Source organism: Desmodus rotundus, chromosome 10, assembly GCF_022682495.2.
Source record: "Desmodus rotundus isolate HL8 chromosome 10, HLdesRot8A.1, whole genome shotgun sequence".
NCBI lineage: Eukaryota > Metazoa > Chordata > Mammalia > Chiroptera > Phyllostomidae > Desmodus > Desmodus rotundus.
In genome coordinates this window covers 84201593-84225133 of record NC_071396.1, presented here as the reverse complement: position 1 = coordinate 84225133, position 23541 = coordinate 84201593, and positions in this window count along the sequence as shown.

Sequence of the window (23541 nt, the reverse complement as noted above, 5' to 3'; positions counted from 1 at the left end):
TCATCATTTTTTCCTCTCCAATTAAGCCTCCGTGGCATGGCACTGCATTTGAACTATTTGTTCATTAATGTCTTCCTACAAAAGATTCAACGTGATAAAAAAGAGGTTTTGTTTATTTTTGCAACCTCAGTGTCTTAGCATATAAGGTATATCTAATAAATAGTTTTGAACGAATAAATGACTGTACGATTTAGAAAATATGTACGGAAAATGATAATGTACTCTGCCGTGCTGTAGAACAATGTCACCGTAAAGACTTCTCTGCAATAATGGAACTGTTGTTTAATGCAGTGACCACTAGTTGCCCGTGGCTATTGAGTATTTGAAGGTGGCTATTGTGGTCAAGGAAGTAAAGTTTTAATTTTAAATGTTAATATAGCTAGTGTATAAAATATAGGACAACACACCTCTAGAAAATGGGTCTAGAAATTGCTTTAAAAAAACATTTTAAATTAACTCAAGTGAAATAAACTAAAAGGAACTTTCTTTTCTGTTCCATTAATTATCACCACTTCATACTAAAATTCTAGAGATGTTCTCTCATATGGAATTTAACAATTCCATTCAAGAAATATTTTTGAACACTTAGTATTTACCAGACACTGGATTCAAAAGAAATTAAACACATAATTTATGCATTCAGAGATGCAGCAGAAAAATGCCAACTGGTAATGGAATTTGATTTCTGAAATATTGAAATTTGGGGGATATTTTTAAAGAGTTAAGTCTGTGGGCAAGAACATTTTAAATTATTTTTTTCCACTTTCCCCCCTTCCTCCTCCCAGATTAGAGTCTGAAGTAGTGAAGGAAGTAGAATTGTCAAAATTATTCTTGTGATGATGAGAACCATTTTAAATCCCCCTGCATGCCTCTTCTGAAGTAAGGTGTTGATGAACTTTTGCTGGTTTATTTGACCTATTTAGTTTTCATTGTGTCTCTTCCCTTTTCAAGCCTCTATTTTGTATCTGCTTGAGATCTCAATTGCTTTCAGATTTATTAAATCCTTGCACTCTGTAATATCAAAGATGACCAAATATCATACCCCTCTGGCTCTAGACAATTCCATCAAACTGTGTCATTCATTATAACTGGCTGTTTGTGGTGTGATAGCAAGTTTTCAATCAGTATGACAGCATTTATAGCCAAGTTAATTTAGATTGGTTAGCAAATATTATGCCATGAGATCATGTATAAAATGATATCAGTAGGGCCTAAATACGTAGTATATAATGTATTTCTTTACCCACTAATTTGAACATTTCTGCAGAAAACTGCAATAAGAAGCTCTTGGCATAATTTCTTTGTAATAAATTTTGAATGCTGCTTATTACTTTTGATTTTCTTATTCTCCAGATGGATACACATTTGCATTCTATTTGTCTGTTATTTTGCTAAGTACAGATTTCTTACTGGGTGCTATTATTTATTTATTTGTATTTGTATCTTTGTTTTGTCTTGCAGCAAACAAAAACTTTTTCTTAACTGATAATTTAAAAACAATAGAAAATTAGTGGAAAGCTTGATTTTCCAGTGTGATTTAATGTTTCTCCAGAGCTTTTCCACTGGATGAATTTTGATCTCTCTCTCTCTCTCTTTTTAAAGATTTTATTTATTTATTTTTTAGAGAGAGGGGAAAGGAGGGAGGAAGAGAAGGAGAGAAACATCACTGTGTGGCTGCCTCTTTTGTGGCCCCCCACTGGGGACCTGGCCTGCAAACCAGGCATATGCTCTTACTGGGAATCGAACTGGTGACCCTTTGGTTTGCAGCCTGTGCTCCATCCACTGAGCTACACTAGCCAGGGCAATTTTGATCTCTTTACTGAACCTCAATAATTTAAATATTTTAGTAGTGAAAATGGTATAATTCCTAGAAAATATATTTGTATTGAGATCTTTATTAAATCGTAGTAATTTAGAAAAAACAAGCATTTATATGTTAAAATCTTTCAAAAATAAGACTCATTAATGAAAGTTTTACTTGCTTTTTTTCCTCTTGTGAATAATGATTACCTCATAGTGACATCATTTTGATTTTCTTTTTAAAAAGTATAATAAACTATACCTTTCCATACAAAGAGATCACACCTGTTGGATTATGGACCAATCATGGAATGGGAATCTATTAAGGTGCATTACCGTTTAGAATGAAACATGTAATAGGAAACCTCAATATTTTATTAAATTTTCTCAACTAACGGCTTAAAGCTGTAGTCAGAGGGAAATAAAGCTTTATTGTCAAACCTCACCCTATACTTCTTTATATTCTTATTAGTTTCAGTCTCATATTTTCCTTCCCTTTGGATGACTTACTGGGCCCCGGTGAAGGACCGAAGAGGAGGAGCCCTGCGTGAATGGCGGGTGCTGGAGTGAATGGCAGCAGTGCATTACCTGTTTTCAATTTAGTGCCTGAGGGGCTCTGTGAGGGGAAAATGACCTTTGCTGAGGTCATATTCAAGGGAGAGTTAGTCTTTCTGTTTTTATTAAATTTTAATTTGGTAGCTCATATGAACTAGAATTTGTTCGTATTTAGTAACATATGCTTTGCATTAATTCAGTAGCTTGCATATTGGGAAAGATCATTTAGGGAATCTGGATGCATAAAAATCAGATACACTCTGGAGGCTCCATGCTAATGTATGGATATCCTTTTGCAAAAGCAGAAAAATTACACTAGGTCATAATTCTCAATAGAATTTTATAAGCATTGCTTATGGGAAAATTCAGGATTCCTCTCAGATCCAACCTTTAAAACAACTTTTAAATCCCATAAGGTTTGTAAAAAAGGACAGAATAAACAGATCTTGGTGAATGTTGTTAAAATTCCTAAATTGATGTTAACTAATAGTAGGTAGTTTCTTCATTATTCAAATATAACCTCAGTTAGTTGATAATTTGAGTTTTTCTTATAAAGGCAATAAATAACCCCCTAGAAAGGTCATATTTTTTTGTAACTTAATGCCACATCAATCAATGTAACTGAGTTGTCAACATTTAATCCCTTAATAGAAAATAGATTAAAAAAATTGCAAGGCAGCTGGTTGTTCATACTTTTACAAAGTAATTAAATCAATGGGCAAAAGCAAGCAATTTACAAAAAGATTTTCTTTGGTTTCTTTTACTAAAGCGTCCTAGGTGAACCATAGAAACAACACGGAGAGAATACTCTCCCCATTGCTAGCTTCGGTCCCTCCTTACGTAAGTTACTAGAGGTATTGTACAAAAGAGAGCCTCATGCGTGTGATGCAGCCTGTCCAAATGCATGGAGCAGTCCTCTCTACCCTCCCCGCAAAAAGGTCTGATTACCTCCTTGGTTGCTGCCACAGCCTTCTTAAATTCACAGACGTCCCCCATCACCAGGTTTTGGGGAACATTTCTACCCAACTCACTAATCCTTCCTTCCCCTCCAGCACATCCCATGTGCTAGAAATCAAAGATACTTCAGTTGCCTTTGCTTTTCTCCAGGCCCAAAACCTTGAGACTACACGTCTTGTTGTGATGTTAAGACAGGACTGAGTGGGTTGGAGGAACATATGGAGAAAACAGACACGTTAATATTTCCATAGATTTATCTGACAGCACAGTGTTTTAACAAACAGGGTGTTTTTTGTTGGGGGTGGGGAGAGTCAGTATGACTTGGTTACACATACCAAAGATGTCAAAAAACAAAAAGTTTACATTTCAGTCGGGAGAGAAAATAATTTTACAAGAAAGTGCTTATCATTTTACACGAATGACTGGAAAACACAGCATATGCAACCTGACCCCAGCTGTGAGGTAATATGAAGTCTAAGCTTATTTTTGTTAACAAATAGGTTCTTTGTTTGGCTCCATGAGCAAATATTCTACTTTATCTAGTTTGTATGACTAATGAGGGTAAGTGATTTACAACACAGTTACCTGGATAAAAATAATTTCTAGGTAAAAGTGATTTTTCTTTATACTTTATTTTTCAATAAGTATGATTCCTGAATTTTAAAAGGTCTTTCAAAGTTTTTATAGTTTTCCTTTCTCAACCCCCCCCGATATAGTATTCTATTATATATTCTTTTCTGTCCCCCCAAAGATTCAGGGAATATATCCATTCACAAATACGTTATTGCCTTACGTGACATTCTTGCGCAATTTGCATGTCCGTATTACCTCTTGTTATGTGATAACTTCATTCTCCTGTTACTTCAGCAAAAACAGTTTCATCTTGTTATTAATTACTGAAGGCGAAGCCCTTTTTCTGTATTAATTTTCTCTCTCCCCTTTGCACGTGCGTGTGTCTAAGGGATTGCCTGTTGTAGGTCCTTCGTTCATTTTTTTTTCTGTTTGGACATTTTATTTTTTCTTACTGATTTTTCTAGCTATTTATATATTAACTCAGAACCTCTTTGTTACCCACATTTTAAGTATCTCTTCCTGACGTGAGTGGCATTTTTTTATAGCTGGCATCTTTATATTTTTATGGAGTCACATCTCTAGAACTTTATGTGTTTTTGGTGTTTTGCTCAAAGAAGGCTTTCTAATCTTATTTTTATGTAAATAGTTTCCTCTGGCTGTTTGTTTTTCTTTTATTTTTAAGCTATTTGATTTTGAGACAAATTCTACAGTTGCAGAGACTTTGTAATCATTTCCCCTCGTTCTGTTCAAACCAGGTTTACATTTTTTAAATGACTGGGAAATACTGAACTTTTTTTTTTTTATTTTAACGAGTTACTGTGCATAGCACAGGAAAGCATCCTCAGAACTCTCTTCTTATTTTTGTTTCACCTTAGGAGACTCGTTACAATAACCCTCTTGTCTCCTTTTAGGACTATAACATGGACATAATTGCATGGTCACAGGCTCCGGGGCAGAATCCGGGTCAGTACTGCACAGTGACAAGACACCGACTGGCAAGCACTTAACCTTTCAGTGCTGTAGGGTCTCCTTTGCCAAAACAGGGCCAGGAGTTGTGTGCTCCCCCGGGCTGATGTGGGGAGTAGAGGCGCATGTGGAATGTTTTAAGTGCAAGCTATCACTTTTGTTTTCCTTGGGTCCAGCCTCCTCTAGTTATTTCATGAGTTAGCAGTATTTCCAAATAAATTAAAACTTTCAGAGAGCAGGGTCTGCATCTCATAATTTTCTTACATTCCCCAAAATATCTATCAGAAATAGGCAGAAATGGTCAATAAATAGTTATTGACGTTCTTTTAAAAAGTAAAATCGAAAGCCACATTTCTTCGGGAACAAAAGCTGTCTCATAGGAAAATGGCATAGTTTTTCCTAATTAACAAAGTATTTCTTCCATAACAATTTGAAACTTCAAATTTATTAGAATTTGTTCTTTTACATTTGAGATGTAGTTATTGAATGTGAACAATTTAAGTACTTTATATTTTGTCAGCAAATGTAAATATTTCTCTGTACACTCACTATAAAATTTTTGATCTAGCCCAGAGGTGAAATAATATCTTAGTACATGAAATTGACCTGTGAAATAATTTAACATCATGAAAGCTGATTGGAATTGCTTGCCATTCTTTGTGTCTCAAGTCTAATTACGAGAAGGTGAAAAGCTTATCTCTTTACTCAGACAAATTCAGAACAAAGTATGAGATATCTTTGTGAATATATGTGTAGAAACTGAATTTCTCAGTTCTAATTTGATTTGGAGAGACAGTGATATTTAATCTTTCTTAAGATGTGCTTGGCTTTAGTAATACAATGAGATGTAATATTTAATGCATCTTAACTCTAATCTGTTGGATATAATACAGACATAAAGTCAATATAACTTCATCAGAGAAAGAGAGGATGGATTAGGAATCAAAGAAATAGAGTTTAAAAATTTATAAAAGAAATTATTATAGATACATGTAGGAAAAATGTGAAAAATGCCTTGTTTTTTTGCAATTTGTTATTTATTATTATTATTTTTTGTTATTTTAGTGCCTTCAGTCTTGTCACAAAATAAGCTAATTTATTATTGTATAACAAGAAATAAAATGGTTGGGAAAAGGATGTTCTTTGTGAAAGCAACACTCAAGACGGGGTTTATTCTTTTTCTATTACTCTTGTGATATTATGAATTTTCTAAAATAGCGTTTTTAATGTTTTGGAACTTAGGTTAAAATGAAAGTCAATATTTAATAAATGTGTATACAGTATCACCAACTGTTTTTAATGTTTATACTTTATTTGACAATCATTTTCCTTGAAATAACTTTGAAAATGGTTGTCAAATGATTACATGTTGAAAACTGAAATGTTTTTCCCAGCGTCTGTGACTAGAATACTGATCTATAGTTTCATATAAATATGAATCTTTTTTATGTTTAAAGCAAGGTTACGCTATTTCTTTTTATGAAAAAACATTGTCTTTCAGCTCTTTATAAATATATATAAATATCAATTATTTTATTTGTTTTATTAACAACTCAAAAATTTTTTTCAAGATTGAATTTTATTCAAAATTCCCACTGTGTACAATCTTCATCTTATTACAAGCAACTTTTTGAATTTTTACTCTGTTGGGCTTTGATAATGAAAAACAAGACAAAATCCTTGTCCTGTCAGATCTCCTAATTCAATGGGAAAATACACAGTGCACGATTACTTAGAAACTATATGATCAGTGTGATGTGATACTGAAATGATAAGAAAGTACAGGGAGAAGAAGTAAAATCTTTTGTAGTGAGAAAAGGACATTACATTAGAGACCTAAGAAAAGGTAGAGTGAAAAGATTTATGTGCAAGGGAATCAACATGGAAGCACATGACTTGTTTTGATGACTGAACACGTGGTAAAGAGGCAATGGGTGGCAGAAATGTACAAAGGAATATTTTTATTATCTCATGAACATGTAACTTCTAGGCCCTCTATAAAAATTCCTTTGTATTACTAAAAGCAATATATAATATAAATTAGTGAATACCTTGAAGGCACAGATTATATCTTCTTCATTTTTTGACCCCCTCCTACATAAGTAGCACAGTGACATACAACTCCATTCCAGGAAGACAAACAATCCAATTAAAAAATGAGAAGAGGACCTGAACTGACACTCCTCCAAGGAGGACAAACAGAGGGCCCAGAGACATATGAAAGGATGCTCAGCACCACTGGTGATCAGAGAGATGCAAATTAAAACCACAATGAGATACCACTTCACACCAGTCAGAATGGCCATCATAAACAAATCAACAAACAATAAGTGCTGGCAAGGTTGTGGAGAAAAGGGAACCCTAGTACATGGGAATGCAGACTGGTGCAGCCGCTGCGGAAAACAGTATGGAATTTCCTCAGAAGACAAAATGGAACTGCCTTTTGACCTGGCAATTCCACTGGTGAGATGATACCCTAAGAATCCTGAAACACCAATTCAAAAGAACCTATGCACCCCAATGTTTGTAGCAGCACAATTTACTATAGCCAAATGCTGGAGGCTACCCAAGTGGCTATCAGTAAAAGTGAATCAAAAAAACTGTGGTACATTTACACGATGGAATTCAATGCAGCAACAAGAAAGAAGGAGCTCCCGCCCTTTGCGACAGCATGGATGGAACTGGAGAGCATTATGCTAAGTGGAGTAAGCCAGGTGGTGAAAGACATGTACTATATGATCTCATGTGTAAGTGGACCCTAATCAACAAAACAAACAAGCAAGCAAAATATATCAGACATTGAAATAAAGAACAAACTGACAGTAACCAGAGGGGAGAGTGAAGGGGATACCAGGGGGAAAGAAGGGGAAGGTTCGTCAAGGAACATGTGTAAGACACGTGGACAAAGCTGAAGGGGGTAGGATTAAGGGGGGTAGTGGCGGTGGGTGGGGCGGGAGATAGTGGTAGGAGGAAAATGGAGGCAACTGTACTTGAACAAAAATTTTTTTAAAAAAGTAAGTTAAGAATTTAAGAGTTATCATAACTAATAAAAACTTCCATTAATATTTTGAATTTGACATTAGAATTAAAAATATGCATATTTTGACATACACATCAATATTTGCTAAAAAGAAATAGTTCAACATGTTATTTTGAACTGATTTTACAGTTGTAAGAAAGATCATTTAAATTCAAATCACTATAATAAAATTACACATTTCCTATAAAATGATATGTTAAAAATTGCTAAATGAATCAATGAATAACTGAAATGAAATAAATCAAGCATTATTGAGTATTAAAGTGAAGTGGATCTTAGAAGGTAATTCAGTCTGGCCTCAGATATTTCCCAAATCCTTGCTATATAATACTTAATAAATGATTTTGTAGCTTCTCCTTAATACCTTTGAGTGATGTAATGCTTTGTACCTTACAACACAGGTTTGCTTACAGCTGGAAAAACTCAAATTGTCACAAACATTCCTGCAAGATTGTCAAAATATTCTTTCTTTGGTCTAGAACCACCACCTGTTAGTCTGCCTGCCATTGTGGAATAGAGCCCCTAGGAGAGCCCCTAGCAGTGCTTCAAGTTACTGTAATATCCTGTCCCCGTTCTAGTTGTTTGCTTAGTTGTTTTTGTTTTTGGGGGTCCAGTGTTGATAGTTGTATGTTGTCATTTTACTATTCATAATTTTTGATCAACAACTAGAAGAGGAATAAAATCACAGAAATGGAGATCATATGGAGGGTTATCAACAGGGGAATGGGAGGGGGAGAATGGGGGAAAGGTACAGGGAATAAGAAGCATAAATAGTAGGTACAAAATAGACAGGGGGAGGGTACGAATAGTATAGGAAATGTAGAAGCCAAAGAACTTATATGTACGACCCATGGACATGAACTAAGGGGAGGGATAGGGGTGGAAGGGGAGATGCAGAGCAGTGGGGAATAAAGCGGGGGGGCGGGGAATGGGACAACTGTAATAGCATAATCAGTAAAATATATTTAAAAAAACAATATCTTGTCCCCAACCCCACCATTACCAACATTATATAGCAGGCCACAGTAGTAGTGACCTCACCCCTAACTATAATTGTGGCCAGAAATGGAGAGAGCTGACTCAAGCTAGTACAATAGTAGTGTCCTGGTTTCCCAGCAACAGTTGACTGGGTTAAATATATAGGCACTTGGCCCAAGTTAGGCTAATTAAAACCCTCCCAGTGATCACTGGAGTCAAATCTGGGAAAAAGTCAGCGTCTCTGGTGGCTGATGCTTTGTGATATAAAATGCAGGAGGTAGCAGCAGCCAGAGTTTCTGGGACATCGAAAAATTCAAGTTGGAGAAAGAAAACGAGAATGAATATGAATAAAGTATCTGACACCGAGGGATAGAAAATGCTGAAGACATTTATGTCCCTGTGTTCTTGCTTCTCTTATTAATGGACTGGTGATGTTTACCTTTAATTAACCAGTATCTTTTCCATAAATAGTTCTTTTTATGTTGTAGTTTTTCTTTTTTGTGTGTGTTTTTGCTTAAGTTGAGTTTCTCTCAACTATATCAGCAACTATAGAACCAACATAATTGACAGCCTGGTTTAGACCGTTTAGATCATCAGTCTCAGTAGTGGTTGGTCATTCCTCTGCTCAGACAAGATCCAAATCTTTGATTACTGCCTTTGGCCAGGATTCGGATTCTCATCCCTGTTTGCTGCCTTACTTCATGGTTTGCATTTGTATTCTGTGTTTTTTGGCTGTGTTTAACCTGGTTTAGTGGTTTAGAAACTATATAAATAGCATATATGACATAATTTTTTATTGAACTATAAAATTTAAAGAAATGAGTTTAGAATATCAACTATATTATGAGGTGAAAAATTGGGGAAAAGTATTTTTTTTAAATATTCCAACAGTTTACAAAGTATTTCCCATTGCCAGACCTTTTTTTTAAGCTCCTTTGTGAAAAGAATGTGGGTTTCTAACCATTATTGGGCACTTTTAGATTAGAATCAAGTAAATCAGCTGAACTATAAATAAAACCAGTAAGAGTTAACACATAAATACGTTTTTCATAATTGCTGGAAGAGCGTCGGTATGTTTGCAGTCTTCACTGGAAAGAATGTGTGAGGGAACCACGGCTGCTGAGGTGACACGATAAAGTTGTTTGATACAGGCTCCAGCAGAAGTAAGGACTGCCTGAGTGTGGTTGGTAGGGTAATAATATGGGTGTGATCATTTATAGTTTCAGTTAGAACATTTCACCTAGAATGTCATATGGTGTGCTTGAGTGTGGTATTGTTATGTTACAGGATTGCATGCTTATGATTGGTAATAGAAGATTCTGCAATAGAAGAGGGGCATTATTTGTGCTGGGCCCTGTATTTTCATGAGAATATGAAGCAACAGGAAAGTGCTGCACGAATTTGATAGCCTGATGAAAGCCCGCGCAATACTATGGGCAAAAACAAACACCATCTTACAAGGATAAAAATCTGTGAACTTTTAACAGAGTAGATGGAACTTATTGTCATTGAACTAAAGGATTTAGTGTATGAGGGTGTTTGGGATAAGTTTTCTAAGCTGTCTAACTACAGACTTTTGATACTGTTTGTGGGTTTGTGCAATTGGTGACCCAAATTGGTATATATGCTTATTTCCATTAAGAATTTAAAAAAAAACATTGTAGTAAACTGGGAGAAAATCACTTTTTTAAGATTGTATTTATTTATTTTTAGAGGGAGGGGAAGGGAAGGAGAAAGAGAGGGAGAGAAACATCAGTGTGTGATTAGTTGCCTCTCGCTTGCCCCGAACTGGAGACCTGGCCCACAACTCAGGCATGTGACCTGACTGGGAATCGAACCAATGACTCTTTGTTTCACAGGTCTTCAGTCAATCCACTGAGCTATACCAGCCAGAGCTAGGAGAATATCTTTGTAATGCATATTAAAAACAGAAGACTAGAACTGCTGAAGAGTAAAAAAAAAAAAAAAAAGACCAACATAACCTAGCATGTATTTTCCCATGAGTATTCCCTAGAGATACTCTACTATAACATACAAAAGTATCCAAGAATCTTTACATCAGACTTAATTACAATAGGGAAAACATTTCAAAACAACTGACATATTCATCAGTAGGAGAACTGTATACTAAAACAATGAAATTCTGCATGAAAAAGAATGAAATTTTGAATACAGTATGATGTGTAACATCATACATAAATCTTAAAAATGTATTAAAGAAAAAAAGAAGTTGTAGAATGATTTGTGGAGTATAATATCATTCATATAAGCTATAAACTCCAAACTAATACAGTAGAGTATATTGTTTTGAGATACGTATGTAATAAAAATAAATTGACACCATGGGCATTATATAGTTGATGGCTGTAATTTCTGGTGAGGGAGGAAGGGAAATGTGACCCCTGAGTAATACATTGGAATTTGCATATTATCATTAACCATTTATTTCTTAGGCTGCATTGCAGGAAAAAGTTATTTTTTATATTGCTATGTAATATTTCAGTATAAGAATATTTAAAACAATTACAAATAAATAAGTGAAAGAAAATGGGTAAGAGAGAGTCATCTGTCCAGAAACACTGATAGCTCAGAAATTTTGTTTAAGGAATGAGGAAGCAAACAAAGTTATAGTGATTTGCTGAGATGCCAGTTAAGAGTGGTATAGCAAAAGGTATGCTTTCAAGTATGTAAACAAGTAAAAAATTCTGGTAGAAAGCTTACTAACAGAACCAATGCCAGAAAGCATTGGAGGAAAGTGGCAGTCCAAGCCAAATCTGTAGGATTATAAACTGACTGAAAGACTTTCATTCTTTTATGCAGTTTATTATTCTTGCATCCTTTCATTTTCAACCAGATTTATTGAGCCCTTTTATATGTGCTGTACAATACAGTAGCCATATGTGGATATTTAAATTAATTAAAATGAAGGAAAAGTAAAAATACATTCCTTGGTCACTATATAGTCAAATTTTAAGTGATCAACAGTGATCCCAAGTGATTATGTGGCTGGTGAAGTGTCTACCATTTTGAAAGGCACAGATTTGGAACATTTCATCATTGTAAAGAGTAATGGTACCGTTGGAGATACTAGAACTACAGCAGTGAACAACACAGACTTTGAATTCTAATTGTACCCACTAGGCTTCCACTGTTACCTCCCTAGGTAGGTGCCAATAGGGATGGGTAGGGAGTACCTAGTCACTGCTCCCTATGTGTCCTCCACTGTCTCCATGCAGAGTGTGTGGCCTTGTTACTGCTAGTCCGTGGTGAAAGTTGTGACCCCCCATTAGACCTGCTCTGACACTGCCTCGGTGGGATGGGAAGAGGTACCTCCTCACTGCTGCTGTTGGGAGCTGTAGAAGTGGGCTCCTCACATAGTGTCCAGTGGGGACAAAAGTCCTGGATTCTTATTAGGTCTACTCATATATATTTGATATATTATAATATATATGTACAAAAATATAAAATCTGGGGTTTTTTGTTGTACTTAGGGGAAAGAATGGAGGTAAGTATATCCACCCCATCTTCCTGAAAGCAGAGATTAGCATTGACTTTATGCTTCCTTCTGCGTTTTCCATCTTTTTAGCACTGCATGCTTCATCAAGGTAGGTGTTCTTTCTGAACTTGTCTCACTAATTCATTCTTTAGTCTTGTCATGTGTGCTTTTAAATTAAACCTGTGAATTTAGAATTGCAGTTATAGCAGTTATTTGCATATTTCATGGATTTGTAACTGACTTCTTTTTAGATATGCAATATCAAGTTTCATAGATTTTAGTTCTGAAAATTTAAAATTTGCTGTTATATTCATACAAACCTTAAGAATAGTTAGGTATTGATATCTGGCAACTTCACTATCTGGAGTACCTTTGGGTCAGTTTCTGTTATCTTTCCATTTCTGTTGATTTCTGTTATCTATCTAGTCTCTTTGTGGGGTTACTTTTGATTTTGTGCTGGGCAAGAATCACCTTAATTTACGTTCATTATGTCAGATTTTGAGATGGTTTGAGGCTTGGCTTCAGTCTATGGGCATTCTTCACATAGACTGTATTTCAGTTTCATTCTGTTCTCAAGATACAGACTTCTGGGGTCTCGGTCCTAGGAATGGGTTAGTTTTCCAGGGTGCCTACGCTTGGCAGAGATTGGATTTCGTCTCTCGTTTCCAAAATTTTGTGTGTCCGTTGCAACTACCGCTCAGCCTTTCAGCCACCTCTTTCAGGTCCGATATTGCCCGTGGTAAAAGAGGCTTTATAGGTTGGTCTCACCTCTCTGTATTTCTGTCTTCTACCAGATCTTATTTAGTTGTTCATATTAACTTGTTAGTTCTCAGATGCTTTTATGAAAATTAAAAAAATATGCTTTCACCAGATTTTTATTAGTATTTTTGTAAAAAGCTGTGAAAGCATTTTCCATTTTACTCAGTTCTACATTCCTGGACCAATTTATTTTCCTCTTTTTTATTATATTTTTCCAGTAATTTTGTGTAGAAGCAGAAATCGGAGTATATGTTTCAACTACAATTTTCATTGAATTAAAACATTTTTAATGTTAATATAAAGTAAAATTTAGTTACATACTTTCCTATAGCTTCCTTTTCTTTAATAAGTTGGTCTTGATGAAGTAAATCAGTTGGTTTAGTCAAAAAAGTACTGTACTTGGATTCAGGGTTTTCTTTTATAGCACTCTTCCCTAAGTAGTCTTTTTACACTGAATAAGTTTACTCATTTCAATCAGGATTATCTGATTTATAAGGTAACAATTGAACTAAAATATTTCTAATTTCCAAAATATATAATGCTTTAGGTCTACAAATTAAAAGAGGTAGCTACTATTAGTTCTGTTATAGAATTGTTTTTTCCATTTAGTAGTTTACATTTCTAATAAACACAGATTTACAGGAAGTACAAAGGAGGAGCTTTGTAAACCACACCATTAAAACCTCACCATTTTACAGAATGGTTGTCAACAACGTGGAAAACTCTATAACCAAAATATTTGATTTACACTAGATAAATTGCAGAGGAAAACAGGAGGGAGAACTCATAGATTAAATGAGACTTGAAAGACATTTCAATTAAATGCCATGATGTTTGTATCATTATTCCAAAGATTTTTTAAAACAGGAAAAATATGAGAAAATCCAAGAAATATAAACACTGACTGTATTCAGTGATATTAAGGCAGTATTATTAATTGTCTTAATTACATTAATGGTATTATGCCTATGTTTAAACCATTTTTGAAATATTTACAAATGCAATACTATTATATCTGAGATTTGCTTAACCATGATCAAGGGTAGCTTAAACATGGCAGTGGGTGGGTGTATAGAATCATATTGCCCCTAAGATGATAATTACTGAAATTGGTTAATGGACATATCTCTCCCTTTGTATACATTTGCCTTTCTCTATTATAACATGCCTATAAAGAAACTGAGAGGAAGTAAAGTAGAGATAGACAGAGAGGTTTAACTATATCATATGAAATGAAACATTGTAGGTTCCAGAGTCCCTGGGGCTTTGAGCCCACAGTGAGAATGATGAATGTTAAATTATCTAGGAATTAGGTCAGGTGTCTATATAAGTTACCAACAATGCAGGGGATCAAAGAACCTTCTTTAATAAGGATTTTCATATTTGGTGATCCTAGATAAGATCATATTTGCCCTTGTAGGAGAAAGAGTATATTGTTGGATTTCCTTACATTTTAAACATAATCTCATATTTATTTTTACACATCTATATTTTATAATATTAGAAACCTGTCCTGACACTAACAATTCTTAAATTGACAATACTTAGTGAAATTAAACATAAACTAATTTTGATTCATGATATTTAAATATTTTTTCTTTCTAATTAGGTCTCAAAATACTGTAAATAACCATGCCTGAAAATAAGACAATTTCCTGTTCTGCCTCTGATGGTGATCAAACCAAGAAAGGTAAATTTATCCATAAGTGATTTGCTTTGAAACTAGATCAGTAGGTCAGTGCAATTCTACTCACTCACAGAAGCAAGCAGCTGCAAAGACAGGGGTCTTCTCCAGGACCAGTGGTCACAAAACCAACACTTACTGGGACCAGGAAGCTGAGGTATGCGAAAGGAATAAGTCAGTTTAAGGAAAACCCACTGTCTGGATTGGTTAGTAAGTTCAGGATATTTGTATTCAGATGACATCAGATCCAGTATTTGGAATGCTGGCATAAATAGTGATTATCAGTTAAAATTAATTTCCATCTCTTTGGCATCATTCCTCCATTAACTTCCCCATACTCTGTGTAAAACACCCAACCCCCATAGATAGCATTCAGCTCATCAAGCAAAGCATTGAGATATCTATGTTGAAATAATAGGAATTCATCAGCCTTCAGTGTCTGTTACTATGTCTTGGCAGATTTTAAACTTTTATGCTGAAAGCAAATTGCTGGATGATGTACCGAATCTAATTATGTACCAACCTTTGGAAATGTACATCACTAACTCTGTCATTAATATCACAAGCACACTATGTGAGGTCTTTTTATTAATTTCTACCAGATAATATTCAACATAACAGTATTTTTCTTAACATCAACATTAAATTCTATCTTTATGTTGTGTCAATCATCATGAAACCATTGTGGCCATATCAAAATTCTTATTATACTATCAATAAGCATAGCAAATTGGCCCCTAAGTTTTCTTACTTTGTTCTTGTCTGGTTTTGGCAGTAAGATACTAATAACTTCACAACTGAATTGGAGGATGTTTATTCATTTTCTATTCTCTAAGAAAAATATATAATATTTTAATTATTTTTCTTGAATGGCTGAACTTATGTCTTAACTTTTAGGAAAATGTTAAACTATTCATATAAAATATTTAGTGGTTATAGAACTATTTAGGCTTTCTATTTATTCTTATTTCGCTATTGGCAAATTATGTTTTTTCTTTTAAACATTTGTCCCTTCGGTTAATTTTTAAATGTATTGATACGATATTGTTGAGTATCTTATTTATATATCTCTCTATATGCAATTATTCCTCCTTTCCATTTATCATATTGGATTTGTTTCTCTTGTTTCTACTCTCTTGTTTTAATCAATTTTGCCAGATATGTTCATTTGTGCTAAAATTTTCAAAGTAGAAATTTCTGACCTTTTAAATCATCTCTAGGGTTTTATTTGTTGGTGTACTTTCTATTTCATTAATTTTAGATATTATTACCCCTTCTACTTTCTTTAATTCTTCCCTTCCACATATTCGTAGTTAGGATGTTTAGATTACTAATTTTCAGGTGGGTTTTCTTGGCTTTCACATATAATTATTTAAAGCTACAAATTTCCCTTGGCATAGCAGAGAAATTTTAAGAAAGGATTGGGCTGTCATGTCAGACTCAAATGAAGTAGAGATTTACTCAGCATGCAGCTTTGCTGAATAAAGCACTTACTATAAGCACTATTGTGTTTAACCTTTAAAAATTATTAGAATTCACACACTGTAAAAACTTGCCTGTTTAAAGTGTGCAATTCAATGTTTTTAGTATAAGGACAATATCGTGCAACCATCACCATTATCTAATTCCAGAACACTTTCATAACCTCTCAAAGAAGCCCTATAATATTAGCAGTCACTCCCCATTCTCCTTCCACCCAGCCCCTGGCAACCACAAATCTACCTGCTTTGTACGAACATCATAGGCCTGGCAGACATAGACCAGTTCCTGGTGAAGATCGACACGATTGCCCCTTCAGTCACACTCACAACATGCAGGCGATAACATTCATTGTAAACCCAGGTGTCAGGGTCGCTGTGGAGGCCAAGATCCCAGCCGACCTGCCCAGGTAGGTGGAGGGGCTGAATCTGCCGGCCAGATTGCATCCCACGGTGGAATGTATCATCCAGGTGTTGGTGGAGCACATCAGCGCAGGTGCCCATGAGCTCACCTGGAGACCTGCTTGAGGCTTCACCTGCATCCCTATCAAAAAATCTGACTTGTCAAAAAATTAAAAATAAAAAAATCTGACCTCTTATCTTATACCATGAGACCATCAGTGAGGAGTGGAATGTGCCCCAGCGAGCACATGTACATGAAAGCGCAGTACCCGCTCCCCTCCGCTCCCCCAGTGACTTAGCCGGGACATCAGCTGCTACCTAGCAGAGAAGTATGAGTTGGACATGGCCTAGGTGCAAAAGATCTAGTGTTTCAGGGATGCAGACACCTGTACCTGCCCCCACATCCTCACCAACAGCATGAAGGCAAGCGTGGTGGCCGGCTTCCAGTGGGCACGCTGTGCGAGGAGACCATGCGGGACGTGAGCTTTATTTTATATCTTTTAAAATATGGAATGCTTCACGAATTTGTATGTCATCCTTGCACAGGGGGCATGAGCTTTAGTTGTCCGTGAAGTGGTGCTGCACACGGTGCTGCCCAGATCGTCCCCGCAGCCCAGCTGGACGCAAGCGTGCTGACCACCGGCACCGGCTCAAGGCGCTCCATTGTGGAGACGTAGTGTCCGGGACAAGTGGATGGTGGCAGCTACGGTGCAGTGTCCTAAACGGGAAACTGCCCGCATCATGGGGGAGTCCCAGGTAGCCGGCAATTCAACGTTTGTAGGGAGGGGCTACCTGCCAGTCAACGAGCCCTTTGGCTTCCCTGTGGGCCCAGCAGCCAGGCTTCTCCTGCATGTTGGACTGCTGGCAGATTCTGCCCAGAGAACCCTTCGACAGCACCAGCTGCCCAGCCAGGTTGCAGCGGAGACACATAAGCCCAAAGGTCTGAAGTTCGGCATCCCAGTCCCCCCCTCCCCCACACAAATTGTAGGCGGTCCTCCAGGTGTCCCCCGCCCCCCAGGGAGGGGCTCAGCTCCACACCCGCACCTGGCCCAGGTTCCAGCACAGCCACAAGTCCTCGCACTTGGCTCACAGCACCTTGAGAGGCTGTCCAGACAGTGCTGTCCCGCCTGACGGGCTTCTGGGGCCCCTCCCCCCTGTGTCATCACTCCACATAAACACTCATGCCGTTTCTTTCAATATTCATTCCAACATTTCGGAGGTAACAGAAATGCCCACTCAGCAGGGACTTATTTGGCTGGTTGGGGTAGGGAGTCAGGATGGGACACCATTTTGGACATTTCATGTGAAGACTTTGTGCGCCTGTCTTCTTAAACTAGAATTTAGTCACGGTTCCTTTTAATGGAAGAATAATATTCCATTGCATGAATATTTACACATTGTTTATACATTGATCAATAGATGGATATTTGAGTTATGAATAGTGATTTGAAAATTGGAGTACAGGTTTTTCTTGTGGACATCTGTTTTCATTTCTGGTGGGCATACACCTAGAACAGGAATTGTTGGGCCATTTCATAACTTATGTTTAACTTTCTGAGTAATTGCCAAGTTTTTCTCAAAGTAACTGCTATAGTTTACATTCCAAAGAGCAATATATGAGGATTCCAGTTTTTCCACACTCTTGGCAACACTCGTTAAATTCTGTTTTGTCTTTTTGTTTTAACAATATGATAGCCATCTTAATGGGTGGGAGGTGGCAGCTCATTGTGGTTTTGATCTGCGCTTCCCTAATGACTAATGAGGATGAGGATGTTTTTCTTTTTATTTTACTTATTGGGGCAACATTGGTTAAGAAGATTATATAGGCTTCAAGTGTACATTTCTGTGATACAGGATCTTCATATCACATTATGCGCCTACCACCCATGGTCAAATCATCTTCTGTCACCATATAGTGGACCCCTTTTACACTTTTCTAGCCCCCCCCAGCACCCCTTCCCTCTGGTAACCTCCATCCTGTTGTCTGTGTCCATGAGATTTTGTTTTTCTTGTTTGCTCATTTGTTGCTTTCAGTTTTATATCCCACATATGAGTGAAATCATATGGTTCTTAACTTTTTCTGTCTGACTTATGTTGCTTAGGATGATATTCTCAAGGTCCATCCATGATGATGAGCATCTTTAAATGTGCTTACTAGCCATTTTGTATATCTTTGGAGAAATGTGTATTTAAAATTTTTGCCTATTTTAAAATTGAGTTATTTATCTTTTGTATCATTCAGTTGTAAGAATTCTTTACATGTTCCAGAAACTAGACCTTTATCAAATATATGGTTTGCAAATGTTTTTTTGCCCATAGTAGGAGTTGTAGTTTCACCTCCTTGGCACTTTCTTAATAATGGCAGATTCTTAATAATGGTGTCCTTTGCTGTACAAATTTTTTTATTTTAATGAAGCCAATTGATCTAATTTTTAAAATCGCTTGTTACTTTAATGTAATATCAAACAAACTATTGCTTAAATGCTTGCATTTAAGTCTCTGATCCATTCTGAGTTAATTTTTATACACGGTTTGAGGTAGGAGTCAAAATTCATCTTTTATACACACACACACACACACACACACACATCCTATCATCCTACCATCTGTTGGAAAAAGACTATTCTTTTCTCATTCAATCATTTTAGCACTCTTATAAAAAACACCTGATTATAGATATTGGTTTATTTCAACAATCTCAATTCTGTTTCATTGATTTACACATTTGTCTTTATGCTAGTACTACACTGTCTTGATTGTTATAGATTTGCAGTAATTTTTGACACCAGTAAGTATGATTCCTCCAATTTTGTTCTTTTTTTTTTTTTTTGGCTAATCTGAGTCCTTTGCATTTCCATGTGAATTTTAGGATCAGTTTGACAATTTCTGCAAAGGAAAAATGGAAAAAAGATAAAGGCTATTGGAAAATGATAGGACTTGCATTGATCTGTAGATAATTTGAAGATTTTTGAAATTTTAACATGGTTACTTCCAGTCCAGTAACACAATATATCTATCTACTTATTTGGGTCCTTAATTTTTTTCAGCAATGTTTTATAGATTTTGGTTAAGAAATCTTGAACTTCTTTTATTAAATTTACTACTAAGTGTTTTACTTTTTGATGACTTTTATTTAATTTTATTTTTGGTTGTCTTTTATTTGTCTAATTACTTCAGCTTGAATTCCACAACAATACTGAATAGCTTTGGCAAAGTGTAGATATGCTTGTCTTTTTTCCTGATTTTAGGGGAAAGGTTTTATTCCTTGTCATAAAATGTGTTAGTTGTGGATTTTCCACAAAGGTCCTTTATTATGTTGAAGACGTGTCTTTCTGTTCCTATTTTGTTGTGTGTCTTTACACACTGGGATTGAATTTTATGAAATACATTTTCTTGCATCTATTGACTTGATCGTGTGTTTTTTCCCTTTTCTTAATATAGTGTATGACATTGATAAATTTTTATATGTTGAACATTTCTGGGATATATCACTTGAACATGGTGTATAATCCTTTTTATATGCTACTGATTTGGTTTGCTAGTATTTTGTGGGGATTTCTGTGTCTGTGTTCATATGGAATTTTTTGTGTATAGTTTTATTTTCACGTGATGTCTTTGGTTTTGGTGTCAGGGTAGTGTGGGGCTCATAGAACGAGTTGGCAAGTGTTTCCTTCTCTTCTATTTTTTGCAAAATTTATGAAGATCAGTGTTAACTCTTCAACTGTTTGGTGATATTTACTGATGAAGCTGTTTGGCCAAGGACTTTACTTTGTGGGAAGATTTTTTATTACTAATTTAATTTCTTGTTATAATTCTATTCAGATTTTCTATTCTTGAGTCAATTTTGATAGTATGTTGCTTTCTAGGAATTTGTCCATTTCATCTAATTTATCTAATTCATTGCATAATATTGTTTCTAGTATTCCCTTATAAGCCTTTCTGTAAAGTAGTGAGTAACATCTCTCTTCCATTCTTGATTTTAGTACTTCAAGTATTGTGTTCCCCCATCCCTGACCCTGTGTCAGTTAAGTTAAAGTTTTGCCAATTTTGTTAATATTTTCAAAGAAACATCTTCTGGTTTTGTGTATTTTCTTTAATGTATTGCTGTTCTTGATTTCATTTGTCTCTAATATTCCTTCCTCTGCTTTTTCACACTTAAGTTTTGCTCTTCTTTTTCTTAGGATGAGAGACTAGGTTATTAATTCAAATTCCTACCTTTTTTTAAATATAGGTATATACAACTATAGATTTCCCTCAGCGTTGATTTCACTAAACTGCATCAGTTTAGATATGTTGTAATTTTGTTTTCATTCATTTGGAGTGTTTTTTAATTTGCCTTGCGATTTCTTTGATCCATTGTTTATTCAGGGCTGTGTTTAAAATTCACATGTATGAGAATTTCCCAAATTTGCTGTGGTCATTGATTTCTATGTTCACTATTGTGTTCTGTGGAGATACTTTGTATATCATCTCTTTCAAATACTTTGAGACTTGTTTATGGCTTATTATATGCTCTATTATGGAGAATATTCCATGTGAACTTTAAAAAATGTGTTTTTGCTCATTAGTGGAATATTCTCTAGAATCAGGGTGTCCAACCTTTTGGAATTTCTGGGCTAGACTGGAAGAAGAACTGTTGTCTTGGGCCACACATTAAATACACAACACTAATGAAAACAAAAACATCTCATAATGTTCTAAGTAAATTTGTGATTTTGTATTGGGCTGCATTCATAGTCATCCCAGGCTGCGGGCCATGGGTTGGACACCCCTGCTAGTTGTTTCTTAGGTCCAGTTGATTTATCTTGTTTTCAGTTCTGTTACTTATGTGACTAACTTCTTCCTGGTTGTGTCTGTTATCTAAAGCGGGCAATCAAAGTCTCTCATTTTTTTGTTTAATTGTCTATTTTTCCTTCACCTATGTCAATGTGCTTCAAGCATTTTGAGGATTTGTTAGGTTTGTATATTTTATAATTGTTACAGCCTCTTGATAACTTGACCCTTTTATCATTATACATAGATTTTGATCTCTAGTAATAATTTTTGTCTTAAAGTCTATTTCACCTGATACTAGTATGAATACTCCAGCTCTCTGTGTGGTATATCCTTAACGTCCTTTTACTATCACACTATTTTTGTTTTTGAATTTAAAGCATGTTTTTTAATTCTGCTAGTGTCTGACTAGATTGGAGAGTTTAATCCATTTACATTTAGTTTAATTTGTTAAAAGCAGCATTTAAATCTGCCACTTAATATTTTTCTGGATGTCTCATGTCTTTCTTTTCCCTTGTTCTTTCATACAATAAAAATATATTTTCTAGTGTACCCTTTTTACTCCCTTGTCATTTGTCCTACTATATATTTCTGAATTATTTTCTTAGTGTTTATGCTGGAGGTTACAATTAACATCATAATTTGTAACAATCTCAGATTAATAATAATGCGATTTTAATCTTAAACATGAACTTTTCCTCTATATAGCTTCATTTCACCTTTCCTTCTTCTGTTGTTGTCACAAATTGTCTGTACATTTGTCACAAATTATCCTTGTATATTTGTGCCCACTACTGTAGATTTAAAATTATTGCTTTCTTGAGTTATATTTTAAATCAAATAGGAGATAAAAAGTTATAAACTAAAGCTACATTTAAGATTATTTTATATTTAACTAATATGTAATGCATCGTTACCTTTCTTTCTGGTGCTATGCTATTTATTTCTTATGAGGATTCAAGTTACTATTTTCTTTTCATTTGAACCTGAATGAGTCTTTTTAAATTTGTAGGCAAGTCTGCTAGTGAAATCATCAGTTTTTGCTTATCTGTAAATGTCTTACTTTTTTCTTCATTTTTAATGGTAGTTTTGCCAGATTAAATCATGGACACGGACGACAGTGTGGTAACAACTGGTGGGGAGGGGCATAAGGGGACTAAAAGGTAATGGAGAAAAATACAATAAAGATTAAACTAAAAATATTTTTGGTTGACAGTTTTTTTATTCAACATTTTTAAATGTCATTCTATTGATTTCTGGCTGTGTAGTTTCTATTCATAAATCACCTTTGCTCTTATTGATGATTCCCTGTGAATGATTTATTTCTTGCCTCTCTCTGCTTTCAAGATTCTTTTGCTTTTCACAGTTGTGATTTGTCTAAATTTTTTCATTCTACTTGGAGTTCCTTGAGCTTCCCGGATGTATAAATTAAAATGTATCATCATATTTGGAATATTTTAGTCATTGATTCTTAAAATAGTCTTTCCATTCCTTCTCCCCTGCCCTCTCTTTCTCAGACTTCTGTTATGCATATGATAGTAGGCTTGATGTTGTCATACAGGTCTCTGAGGTTCTACTCATTTTGCTTCATTTTTTCCCCGTTTCTCAGACTGGGTAATCTCAGCTGACCTATTTACAAATTCATTGATTTTTCTTTATTTTTTAAAGTATATTTAATTGATTATGCTATTACAATTGTCCTATTTTTTTCTCCCCTTTACTACCCTCCACCCTGCACCCCTCCCTCCCACCAGTATTCTATCCCCCCACCCCCAGTTCATGTCCATGGGTAATACATATAAGTTCTTTGGCTTCTCCATTTCCCATACTGTTCTTAACCTCCCCCTATCTATTTCGTACCTACCATTTATGCTACTTATGCCTACTCAAAGTAGTTATTGAGCCCTCTAGGGAAATTTTCATTTCACTTAATATACTTTTCAACTCCCTAATACTTACTTGGTTCCTTATTACTTTTGTCTTATTGATATTATCTATTTGATATCATTCTCATACCTTTAAAAAGTTCTTTAAGCATGGATTTTTTAGCTCACTGAAAATATTTTAAATAGATGATGTT